Genomic DNA, 13,807 nt, shown 5'->3' on the forward strand with positions numbered 1-13,807 from the left:
GGGTCCATTAGTCCAAGTCTTGGATAATTCCCAAAGATATCCGGACATCTGGGCCACCAAAATGGCTAAAAAATTTCAAAATGCACAAAAAAAGCCGATATGTGTTCATCCCTGCTCTAAATTTGCCACATGGTGACGAAAAGCTGTGTTTTGGCACGTAGTTTCTCCTCACTTCCCCAGAGTTGTTTCCCTCCAAATTTCAGCCCACAGCTGTTCAGGTCTAACTTTTACAGATATTTTATGAACAGAGGACACCAGTAATCTTGTGTATGGATTATTATATTTATTCATTTGTTTTTCCTTCCTCCGTTCTGTTATTAAAAAAAAAAAAAAAAAAGTCCGTTAGAGCGCCCCTGCATCCTCCCCATTTCCCGCCTACCTACCATTGTGACTGCACGCTTGTCGCCATGGCTGTCCACTTACTCGCTTTTGTGGTGGTGCCCTGCCTGCCTCAGGCCCTGCTGCCTCTTACTCGTGGGTGTGAGGATGGCCCCACCACCCGAGAAGAGGCAACGGGTTGTTCTGACTCTGAAGAAGAAGAGGGAGATATTGGACAAGGTGGACGTGGGATGGTCGACCTCCTGCATCCTCCGTGAATTCAACCTGGCCTGCATTACCTTGTTCGACATCAAGAAATCCCGGGACAAACTCACCCAATACACGGCAAACTTCGCATTGAAGACCAAGCACAATGTGCAGAGGAAGATTATGTACCCTCCCATGTTTGCAGAAGTCAAACACTCCACATTCATTTGGTATCGTCAGCAACATGCTGCTGGTGTGCGGTACGGAGCTAAAGGCTGCTGCAGAGAAGTTCGCAAGGTTCCACAACTCCCCAGACTTCAAGGCATCTGAAGGGTGGGTCTTCGCATTCAAACTATGACATGGCCTTACCAACCATAAGGCCCATAATGAAGCTTTGGATGCCAACAAGGAGGAAGTAGAAGAGGTTCGGCAGAAGGTGAAGGGCTTGATCGACAGGGGGGCCTCACTCTCAGTCAAGTCTACAGCACTGACGAAACTGGTCTATTCTATTGCTTGCTGCCAACAAACACCCTAGCAGAGGAGACAGAAAAGCGTGTACCTGGATGCAAGCTCTCCAAGAAGGGAAATATCTGTTTTGTGTTGTGCCAAAGCTAACGTCATGCACCGGCTCAAGCTCATTATTGTTAGCAGTGCAAAGCAGCCTCGGTGCCTTCATGGGATGATGGATATCCTTCCTATAATTGTTAAGGCTTGGTTCACAACCAAGATCTTCAAAGACTAGTTTCACGAGCACTTCGTCAAGGAGGTAATCTGTTATCAGACAAACACACTGGGAATCCCATGCGACCAGGCAAAGGTTCTCCTTCTCCTGGACACTGCACCTGCGCATCTGTCCAACAAGGAGTTGGTGGCTGAGAATGGCTGCAGTAGGTGCTTGTTCTTACCACTTAATGTGACTGCTCACCTCCAACCAATGGACCAAAGAGTGATCATGGCAGTGATGAGGCTGTACCATTGGAAGTTCCTGGACGAGGTTATGGTTGTTCTCAAGGACGAGGACGAGCACAGGGTGGGATGGGACATGCGAGGCCAGCGGACTTTAGAAAACCTTCGTCGCTACAACTTCAAGTCAGCCATCTACAACTGGGCCAGTGCGTAGAGGGAAGTGTCTGTCATGACTCTGGAAAATAGTTGGTCTCGTCTGTTTCTTGGAGCCAGTGTGGTGCATGACTTTCTAGGTTTCGACATGGATGACTTTGATGCAAGTCTTCGTGCGGCTGATGATGGGGTGGATGTGGACGAAGTGCGTGATTATTTGGATGATGACAAGGGCGATCCTGGGTATCAGATCATGTCTGATATCGACATTGCATCTTCTGTTGCCAGTACCCAGCTGAAAGATTCCAACAAGGACAGTGATGATGATGCAGACTCCTCTAAGCGCGCCACTACTCCAGCCATCCCCAAGCTGAGCGCACTCTGGGAGCATATCGAGTTCGTTCATGACTACCTGGAACGCCCGGATTGCGACAGGGAGATGGGGCCCCTGGGACTTGTGGGGGAAGTGTGCACTTTTAGGCAGCGCATCATCAATCTCCAGAATCACCGTACCTTTCGTCAATCAACAACTGACAACTCTTTCAGGCCTGTGACCCCCGCCGTACCCAGCCCTGGCTCAACACCATTGCCTCACCAAGACCTACGTTCTACTGTACTTCCGAGCCACAGCCCAGCACGTCAACCATGATGGAGTCTCCACTGGAAGTGTGTTTGTGGCTATCTTCAGAGTCATCTGGTGTGGGAAGCCATCACCACGTCCCAGCAACGCGCCCCTGGGCCACCTGCAACACCTACTTCCTGGCTCTGACAGTGAATTAACTGCAATATCTCGCCACTAGACCACATGGGAATATACAGTGTTGTGCAGTGTTAAGGACTTGGAATTTAGAGTGCAAAGGATTAAGTGCAGAGTGCAACACTGGCGTGTTTCAAGTGCAGCACAAGTAAGAACAGAATGTGCAGTGTTAAGAAATTATAATTCAGTGCGCAGAGGATTAAGTGCAGAGTGCAAGACCGGCGTGTTTCAAGTGCAGCACAAGTATGAACAGAATGTGCAGTGTTAAGAAATTAGAATTCAGTGTGCAAAGGATTAAGTGCAGTGCAACGCTGGATTATTGTACGACCTTCAAGTGCACCTTCAACCACTGAGAGGAGGTGGCCACGGACGTGTCGTAAGTAACCTGTGCACTGCTAAATATTTTGCTTACTCGCTTCTAATTTCTCATTCTCTGGTTTCATTTGATTTATTTTATGGTTGCTATCCCTTACTTATGTGCATAGGGTCTTAGGTAGGTGCTGTGCATATCTGGTAGGGAGTTATTTAGGTGGCTTTCAAAGTTACGTCAGGTTGGGGTGTATAAGTACCTGTCCAGGGGCATGTTTCCTAAGTCCCGGACAAGACCAAGTCCCAGACGTTGCTTTGGCTCTATTACGTCGGATCTTGGAGGGATTATTGTATATATATTACTGATTCTCTCCACATAATGGATCAGTTAATTGAGAAAACTATAGAATATAATAAACCACTGTGCTTAGTCTTTTTTTGTTTATAACAAAAAGGCTTTTGACTCATGGAGCACATAGCAACCATAATTTCACTGCAGGAATAAGGACTAAATAAGAGCATTGTAAAACTGCTCAAAAACATTGTTATCAGAGCTCACACAATGTAATGTGTTCTCACGCCAAATCATAAAACGCCAGAAAACAAGCTCATAGTTCAGCAATATTCTCGCAACCTCAACTTTTTACGTTTCGATGGTAGAGCGTTCAGTTTTTTTCTAGGAAAGGTTTTTGAACATAGATTGTGATCCTTATAATATTTTGACCATATCTATGAAATTGTTATTATTATTATTATTATTATTATTATTATTATTATTATTATTATTATTATTTTATTTTGCTGAACTTGCAACTCGTTTTTTGGCAAAACTTGATTGCTTAAAAAAAATATATATATTGTGCAGAACGAAGAAAAGTACCATTAAATAATACGAAAGTGCAAAGGCCACCCCCCCTAAAAACAAAAGGACGTTTACCATTATTGCTATAAAACGACTTCACCACAAAACCATAGTTATCACCAGTTCCTGAGCGCCCAGGAACACTTTCATCACTATCACTAGCACGGCGGGATGTTCCAGGTTGTTACCCCAGTAATTACACACCAAACTCTATAAAAGTTGCAAAAGATGGCTGTAAAACAGCGAGATTCCTTTTTGCATGATACCACCCTTCACCTTTCCATTCGGTTCCCGCAACGTCCATCCCAGTAGTTACTTCAACAAACAAAGGATGAGGCTATGGCACACCTAGCGTCTGACTTGGCTTGTATCTCTGACTGGGGTAAAAATAATTTTGTTTTTAATGCATCAAAAACTCTGTTTTTACACCTATCAACCCGACACAGTCTTCCACAGGAGTACCCACTAATGTTTAATAATATCCAGCTCAATCCTGCATCATCCTTGAACATGCCTGGGGTGTTATTCACTCAGGACTTATCTTAGAAAGATCATATTGCATCTCTTGTAAAATCTGCTTCCAAGAGATTAGGTGAGCTAAGCCGACTTTGTTCCTTCTTTACCCTTGCACAGTTGTTGACTTTATACACGGGTCTTATTCGCCCCTGTTTAGAATACAACTCTCATGTGTGGAGAGGCTCCCCACATACAGCTCTTCTCAATAGGGTGGAGTCCAAGACTTTTCGTCTTATCAACTCTCCTCTTCCTGGCTCCCTTCAATCTCTGTCTCTTTGCCGCACTGTTGCATCATTATCTCTTTTCTATCGCTACTTCCATGGTCACTGCTCCTCTAAACTGTCTACTTGCATCCCTCCACCTCTACAATGAGTGCTACACACCCGTCTAGCAACAAACTCTCATCCCTTTTCTCTCCAACTCTCTAATGCAAGAGTTAACTGTTACTCCCAGTCCTTCATTTATGCAACAGGTCAACTCTGGAAGCGTCTCCCTCAGTCTGTATTTCCTACTTCCTATGATTTCCAGTCTTTCAAAAGCAGTGTGTCCAGGCATCTCGAAATGAACCGATCTTAAATATGGCTTTCTTTTGCATTGTTTTTGTTTTGGAACAGTTTTGCGGGCTCCTGGCCTTTGGTTCCTTCTTTCTTGCATTAAAAAAAAAAAAAAACTCTACGGACTGATGAAAGGCACGGCAAAAACTCCCTCCTAACACGCCGGCACATACGGCCAGTCAATCAGTAAGCAAGGCTCGCTGCTCGGCTACGTTCTCATTGGCCGTGGTCAACACACACACACACACATTAACACACACACACACACACACACACACACACACACACACACACACACACACACACACACCGCTTTAATGCACTTCTCCGCTCCCGTGCAGATGACGAGTAGCTAGCATAACGATGATGTACAATACAGGACTTGTTTTTTTTTTTTATGGACTTTCAACCATACTTCCAGCGGTGGAAGATCTTCTTATCCAAGGCTACATGATATAGTATGGTGAGAATAGTGTCATCCAACAAAAACGCATTTTCCACCCAGTGGACTGTCGGCCCCTTCCATCACGTGGCCTCTCATACTGGACTTCTACAGTAAATTACTTAAAGATTAGGGAAAAATTAAGGCTGAGAAAGACGTGGGTCAGGGAGATACAATTCCACCAAAATTATTTGCAGCATGCCTAGAAAGTATTTTCAGAAGTTGGACTGGGAGAACAAAAGAGTAAACATAGAGAAAACCTAAACCGCTTAAGACTGGCAGACGACATTGTCCTAATCTCAGAAAAAGCAGAGACATTGCAAGAAATGTTAAATGACCTAAACAGAGAAAGTCTTAAATTAGGGCTAAAGATGAACCAGAGTAAAACAAAAATCATGTTTAATTCAAGTACACCAAAGAGCGCCATCAGAATAAACGATCATTCCTGGGGAAGTTGAAGAGCACAATTACTTGGGGCAAATACTAAAACTAACGAAAAACTATGATAGTGAAATAAAAAGAAGCATTACAAGTTGATGGAAAGCATTCGGTAAACATTAAGGCACCATGAAAACTAGCTTGGCAGTATTTATGAAACAAAAAGTATATAACGAATGTATAATCCAAGTTATGACTTACGGTTGTGAAACCTGGAAACTGGCAAAATCGATGGAAAAACAACTAGTTCGTTCTTAAAGAACAATGGAAAGGCCAGTGTTGGGAATATCGGTGAGAAGCAGGATGAGATCGACTTGGGTGGAAGCAGGCTAAAAGTAAAAAACATTATAGAAGTTATAAAAAGAAGAGAAATGGTGCTAGAGAGGCCATGTTGTAAGAATAAGGGTAACCAACAGAGCAAGAGGCTGACTGACCGGACTCCAAGGGACTGCAAGCATACAGTAGTAGCAAAAGGCCAGACAGGAGGTGGAGACATAAGATAGAGAAGTTTGCAGGCAAAACTTGGCAGAGATTGGCTCAGTCAATGAATTTGTGGAAAATGTTTGAGGACGCCTTTGTTCAGCAGTGGCCTTGTAATGACTGATGGCGATGAATATATATATATATATATATATATATATATATATATATATATATATATATATATATATATATATATATATATAATTTCCCGTGGCACCCCACGGTATGCATAGGGCCTCGATGAACTCTCTCCACCAATATTTGTCTCTTGCTATCTCCTTCAGGTCCCACCAACACTCCTCTCCTGCTTCTCTTTTCATTGTCCTCTACAAGGTTTCCCTTGGCCTACCTCTACCTCTTCTTCCTCTAACAGTCCACTCTGGCACATCCTGTATTAAACTACCTTCTTTTCTGTATATGTGCCCCAGCCACTTCCAGCGAGACAGTCTCACATATTCATTAACTGGTTTCACTCTCATAATATCCCATACTCTTTCATTTGAAACTCTGTCTTGCCACTTTACCCCAAGAATCATTCTCAGCATTTTATTCTCAAATCCTAATACTTTCTGATCTGTTGCAATTGTACTGTACCATGACTCATGCCCATAAATTAAAATTGGTCTAACCATGGATTTGTAAATTTTCACTTTAGTATGTACCAAAAGCATATTATTATTCCAAACAGATTTCAACATTCCAACAGCTCGCCAAGCCTGTCTAATCCTCTCCTCAATTTCATTGTTTAATGATCCATTAGATGATACAATCGTTCCCAGATATTTAAAGTTTTCTACATTCTTCACCACATTTTTCCAAATTACACAATTGATTTGGTTCTCCACGTTCATATTAATAATTTCAGTCTTTCCACAATTCATTACCAATCCCAATTTTCCTCCTCCCTCCACCAGACAATCAAGCACCCTCTGCATCTTGTAAATACTTCCGCAAGTCAGTACAATATCATCAGCATAGTCCAAATCCATCAGCTTCTTATTTTCTTTCCAGTGAATTCCTGCACCTGTTCTCCTTACAACCTTTCTCATAACATAATCCATAACCGAAACAAACAGCAATGGCGAAAGAACTCCTTGCATCACTCCTGACCTAACTTCAAATGGATCACTCAAAGAACCACCCACCATTACCTTACAAAAAGTACCTTCATTCTGGCTTCTAATAATATTTACAAACTTTTCTGGTATACCACAGAATCTCATAATTTTCAACATAGCTCCACGTGAAACACTATCAAACGCCTTTTCAAAATCCACAAAACACATACTAAGTGGCATTTTCATCTCATTAGCTTGTTGCATTAGATGCCTTACAATAAAAATCTGATCATTACAACCTCGACCCTTTCTAAATCCCGCTTGTTCTTCTCTTAAAATTTTATCAATAACTGGCTCTATTCTGTTCAACAAGATTTTGGAAGACTTTTGCAACTACAGGTGTCAAAGTTATCCCCCTCCAGTTGCCACACACACTCAAATCTCTCTTTTTTCGGAATTTTTATAATCACTCCATTTTTCCACTCTTCTGGAATTCCACCATTATCCCAGGCCACATTAAACATTTTCAAAAGAGATTTCATCAACTCATCATTCTCTACCTTAAGCATCTCAGGAAATATTCCTTCCTCTCCTGGGACCTTAAAATTCTTTAACTCCTTTATAGATTTTGCTACCTCTTCCAAGGTTATATCTCCTGTTTCTATCTACAAATCTCTCTCGGCTGGCAAAATGTCCTCTTCAGCTGGGATTGGTCTATTTAGAACAGATCCAAAATTCTCTTTCCACCTTAGTTTTATATACAAATCTTTAGTCATGAAATTACCATTTCTATCTCGTACAGGTATTTCCTTCCTTCTCTTTTCAGTCCCAGTTAACTCCTTTATGGCCTGATACGCTGCTCGTGTGCTCTGACCGTCATTTTTACTTAATTTATGTCTCTGTTGCCTTTTCATCATATATATATATATATATATATATATATATATATATATATATATATATATATATATATATATATATATACACACACACACACACTATACAGTTCACTCTGGTAGAAATGTGCGAGAATTTCACGGTAACACTTTTGACACAAGGGTTGGAAGAAGGGGTATTGTTGAATGAAACAGGACTTGCGAAATGTGTACAAATTACTTGTAACAAACTCAAATCGGCAGGTTAAATATTGCATTTTCCATTGTTATAACAGAAACAATGCACATCTTGTCACAATAACTAATAAATAAATTTGTAGTCAATTAATACTGTTTGTACTTATGCTTTTACGAAATACTAGTTTTGTCTTTCGCACTTTATGCAAAATCTTTGAGAGCAATTGTAATGGTAATGGTTCACAAAACTGTATGCTTTATTGATAATGCTACCTACTGCCTAATTATCAAACATTTGACTGTAGACTACATTTCTACCTTCCTTCCAGCCTCTGTTGTACTTTATTGATATTGATGTCATTTGTGCTAATACAATGATGACTGCCTAACTGTGACAGGAACATACTATTGTCCGGCCATTTCTTTTTAAATGCACTTCCAGGAAATTTCCTGCAAATGCTGTCACTTTTGCTTTCCATTCATCAGCACAAGATGTTGTATATATTATCATAGCCAGTATATTAGCTTGTGTATTAGCTTGTGTAGTTTTATGATGTATGATTAATCATTAAGTTAGCTCAAGTTTTATGGTGTAAAATTGTCAATATTAAATTATATGTGAAACCAACTTTGTCAACTAGGTAAGTGACAATAAACAGACAGTCCAATATAAACCTCCCTCTTCTTCCACCAGCACAAGTTCCCATCAGTACGTAGTGTTTATTTGTATGTCTTTGTAACGAATAACGCCTACCGACGCCACGAGGATTGCTGAGGCAGAGAAATCGGTATAAATCCACATTTTGTTCTTTCCCCAGCACGAATCCCCACCAATACATCTTGTTCATCGGTGTGTCGCAGTTTGTGTCCACGTGGTTGGCTTTGGGTTTAAGTCAGAAGATTGACAGACGCATGATGGTCACTGGAGGTCTACTGCTTCCTGCTGTACTGCTCCTGCTGAACCTCATAGTTCCTGATGGTGAGTGAAGCTGAGTTGTACTTACAATTAATCCGAGTCACTGTAAGACGATGCTGGAGAGAGTCACCTTCATGTGGTGGTACTAACATAACCGGGTGGTTCAATTACCTACTTATATAAACTTTGGTTATACAAACTTCCTTCATCTACTTCCCTGTCCCCCAAATGGAGGATGGTGGACTGCAGGAGAGGTCAACTTCAGTTTGCAGTCAACTGCAGTCAGCTGCTACTACTACTACTACTACTACTACTACTACTACTACTACTTCTGTCAGATGATTATATGGTCATCTATACACTTTTTTACTCTAAGCTGGCCTATAATGGTCATCACTTCATCTTGAATGCTGAGGTGCAAGACAGACTACCACAAGAATATAATGGTTGTCGCAAAAAAGTGGTATGGGAAGGATATAGAGCCGTACTATCTTACTCTGCCACTGACCTACGTGAAATAAGATGCAAAGGGACGAAAATCTGTGCCAAATTAAGGGAAAATAACTCTAGTACAGTGGTGAAGGAGCTGATGTTGAATGATGTCTGCTGCTGAGTATGATGGTCCCTTGTGGTTGGTGATGCTGACTCGGACTGTTGTTTTAACTTTGCTAATGCCAGACGATAATATTTAGTTTACCAGGAGTCCTTTGTAGTTGGTAAATTTTCATCTGTCGGAACTGGGCCATATTCACAGTTTGAATACTAAATTGTTGTTGCAGTTGACATGATGAGCTTTAGATATGTTGCAGAAATGAGCGTCCATGGTAACCAGTCAGATAATTTCATTCATACTAAATGCTCTGAACTCTCCAACTCAAATTCCTCCCGCTGCTTCTGCCACCTTGTTAAAAACCTTTCTAACAGCACTGCCTCATCACCCTTCCCTCCGCTTTGCCACTGTGATGGCTCTGTAGCTGCTTCTTCTACTGATAGAGAAAAACTTCACTTAAACTTTCTCTTCCACTTCCATCTTAAACAATTCCTGTGCTGTTCCTCCATCACTTCCACCCTCTGACTTCCTGATGGCTGATATCAAAATATCTTCAATTGATGTATTTTCTGCCATCACTGACCTCAGTACTAACAAGGCCTGATGGGGTTCCTCCTGTTATCCTCAAGAACTGGGCTTATTTGTTTACACCCTGCCTAGGTAAACTCTTTCATCTTTGTCTGTCAACTTGTACTTTTCCTTCATGATGGAAGCTTGCCCTCATTCAGCCTGTCCCAAAGAAGGGTGATAAAGCCCAGCCCTCTATCTTCCAATTGCTTTAACAACCTGTATTTCAAAAGTTTTTGAATCTATTCTTAACTAAAAATATATATATATTAAAGCATATTTCCTTTCACAACCTTCTTTCCGATCATCAGTATAGGTTCCGCCAGGGATGCTCACCTACTTTTCAGACTCCTGTCATCCTCCTTTTGGGACTCCAGCAAAAGGTTTGCCATTGCACTCGACATCTCAAAGGTTTTCAATCGAGCCTGACACATATCTGTAATTTCCGAACTGCCCTTTCACGGCTTCTGTCCTTCTATCTATGCCTTTATCTCTAGCTTCCTTTCTGGTCGTTCTATAGCTGCTGTTGTAGATGGCCACCTCTCTTCTTCTAGACCTATCAGTATTGGTGTTCCTCAGGGCATTGTCTATCACCCATTCGCTTCCCTCGATGCATCAACGACCTTCTAAGCAATACGCATAATCCATTCCAGTCATTCACTGATGATTCCACCCTTCACCTTTCCATCCATTTCGCACGGCATCCATCTCAGCAGTTACTTCACCAAACAAGGGATGAGGCTATGGCAACCTAATGTCTGACTTGGTTCATATCTCTGACTGAGGTAAAAGTAATCTTGTTTTAATGCTTCAAAAACTCAGTTTTTACATCTTCCAACCAGTCAAAATCTTCAACAGGAGTATCCTCTATTTTTTAACAATATCCAACTCAATCTTGAATCATCTTTAAACATAATTGAGGTTTTATTCTCATTTGATTTATCTTGGAAAAATTATATTACCTCTCTTGTAAAATCTACATCCAAGAGATTAGGTGTGCTAAGCCCACTCGGTGCCTTCTTTAACCCCGCACTATTGTTGACTTTACACACGGGTTTTATTCGCCCCTGTGTAGAGTACAACTCTCACGTGTGGGGAGGTTCCCCACATACAGTGTAATGTTCTAAAATTTTGGCTACCGCTATGCCACCAGTGTAATGCTGGGAAATTTTTACTACCAGTGTAATGACGAGAATTTGTTCCAGTGTAGCAATCAGAATTTTAGAGATTTTGGGGTAATAGGGTAGTGTGATCTTTTTTGAGAATTTTAGGGATTATGGGTAACAGGGGAGCATGATTTTATCTGAGAGTGCGTGAACAGTTTAGATATTAGTACCCTTTGCTGGCCACTCAATCTGTCTGTACCACTCCTTAGAGGATAGCAAATTTGAAACTCAAAAATCTAAACCAAAGATTTACTAAACATTAAGAAAGGAAAGACAGATTACTCTTCGAACTGTGAATGAAACAAAGCAGACAAAATATAATCAAGGTTTGTAATTCCAGGATTATGAATCTTTACAACCTAAATTATTATTCAAAGAATACTGATACACCTGGATATATTAATTCCTTGGTCTCAGTTATACTTTTCGGGAAGAAACCTAAAAATTACCTCCAAATAATGCTCTCTTAAGGCTAAATAGATACAACTCAAGAATCGTATCCAACTGAATACAGTATTCAAATGGACCAGCCGATATTCTATGCCAGACGCCTCAATCCCGTTTAGGGTGGCCACAAACAAATCGCCCCCACGTCGCCCTGTCCCCCGCCATTTCACTGCCCTGCTCCCAACTCACACCCCCCTCTCTCATATACTTCTCCACCCCATCCCTCCATCTCATCCTCGGCCTCCCCCTCCCTCTTCCCCCCTCCCTCTTCTCCCCTTCACCTCACTCACATACACTCTCTTCGTCAGTCTTTCACCCTCCATCCTCTCCACATGGCCAAACCACCTCAGTGTGTTCCTCATAACGCTTCCTATCATCCACATCCACACCACAACGCTTCTTCATATCCTCATTCGTCAGCCTGTCTCTCCATGCGACTCCACAAGCTCCTCTTAAATAACTCATTTTCACTGCTCTCACTCTTGACTTTGTCCTTCCAACAGCATCCAAGCTTCACTTCCATACGTTAGAGTTGGTATCACAATACTGTCATGTACTAACTTTTTCACTTCCATGCTCACTTCCCTGTTTCTTATCACTCCTTTCAAAGCACCAGCAACCTTTCTTCCCTGCTGTACCCTTTCAAACACTTCACCCTCCAAACCTCCATCCTTACTCATCACACTACCCAAGTACATAAACGTACTCACATTTTCCAATTCCTCATCATCCAACCTCGCTGTACATTCACTGACTTCACCTCTCTCAAAGATCATCACTTTACTCTTCCCTACGTTCACCTTTAGATTCCGTTTCTTACACACTCTCCCAGACTCATCCACCAAGCCTTGCAGCTACCCTTCGTCTTCACTCAACAACACAGTATCATCTGCAAACAACAGTACAGGGAGTTTCCAAACACTATCCTCTCTCACCCGGGCCACTCCAACATCCACTACCCTACCTTGTACCTCTTTTATTACCCCATCCATGTACAGATTGAATAACCATGGAGACATGACACATCCCTGTTTCAACCCAACCATCAAAGGGAAAAATTCACTTAGTTCACCATCCATACGCACTGCAGCCTTAGCACCATCATACATACTCTTCACAGCATTCAACAACTTCCCATCTACTCCATATATTCTTAATACTTTCCACAATCCTTGTCTATCCACCCTGTCATATGCTTTCTCCAAATCCATGAAAGCCGCATACAACTTCTTTCCCTTCTCTAGAAAACTTTTCCACTAAAGATCTAAGAATGAATATATGATCTACACAACCTCTTCCCTTCCTAAAGCCTCCCTGTTCTTCTCCAATTAATTCGTCTGTTCTTTCTCTAACTCTGTCAATAAGTATCCTACCATACACTTTTCCTATTATACTAAGAAGACAAATGCCCCTATGATTACCACACACTTCTTTTTCCCCTTTTCCTTTGTACAAGGGAATAATTATACTTGACTTCCAATCCTCCGGGACTCTACCTTCCTCCCAGGCCAATCTGCACATCTTCCACATCCATTCATCTACTATCTCTCCCCCATGCTTCAGCATTTCACCATACACTCCATCAATTCCTGGGGCTTTCCCCAATTTAACTTTCTTCATTGCTTCCAGATTTTCTATCCTACTGATTTCTTCCTGTCTTCTCACCTCCCTCCTTCTCCCAGCCATTGCCCAGCCACTTATACTCGCATTACTTCCATCCTGTATGTTCAACAATTCCTTAAAGTGTTCTCTCCATCTGCTCACTTTTTCTTCCTTTTCCACTAGTAATCTATCATTTTTATCTTTCACTCCCCTGCTAACCTCACTTCCACCCTGTCTTACTCTCTTCACCTCTTTCCAGAACATTTTCTTACAGTCCCTCCAGTTTACACTCAAATTCCTTCCAAATTCCTCATCCACTCTCTTCTTACTCTCTCTTACTAATCTTTTCACCTCTGTCTTTCTTTCTACATATAACTCCTTCCTTCGCCTCTCAACTTCTTCCACGCCCCTATTTCTCATCCATTCATTGTATGCTTTCTTCTTTTGTACCACAGCCTGTCTTACCTCTTCAGTCCACCCCGC

The sequence above is a fragment of the Coenobita brevimanus genome, chromosome 115, assembly GCF_032717465.1.
Source record: "Coenobita brevimanus isolate Jiangsu-jjx chromosome 115, ASM3271746v2, whole genome shotgun sequence".
Classification (NCBI taxonomy): Eukaryota; Metazoa; Arthropoda; class Malacostraca; order Decapoda; family Coenobitidae; genus Coenobita; species Coenobita brevimanus.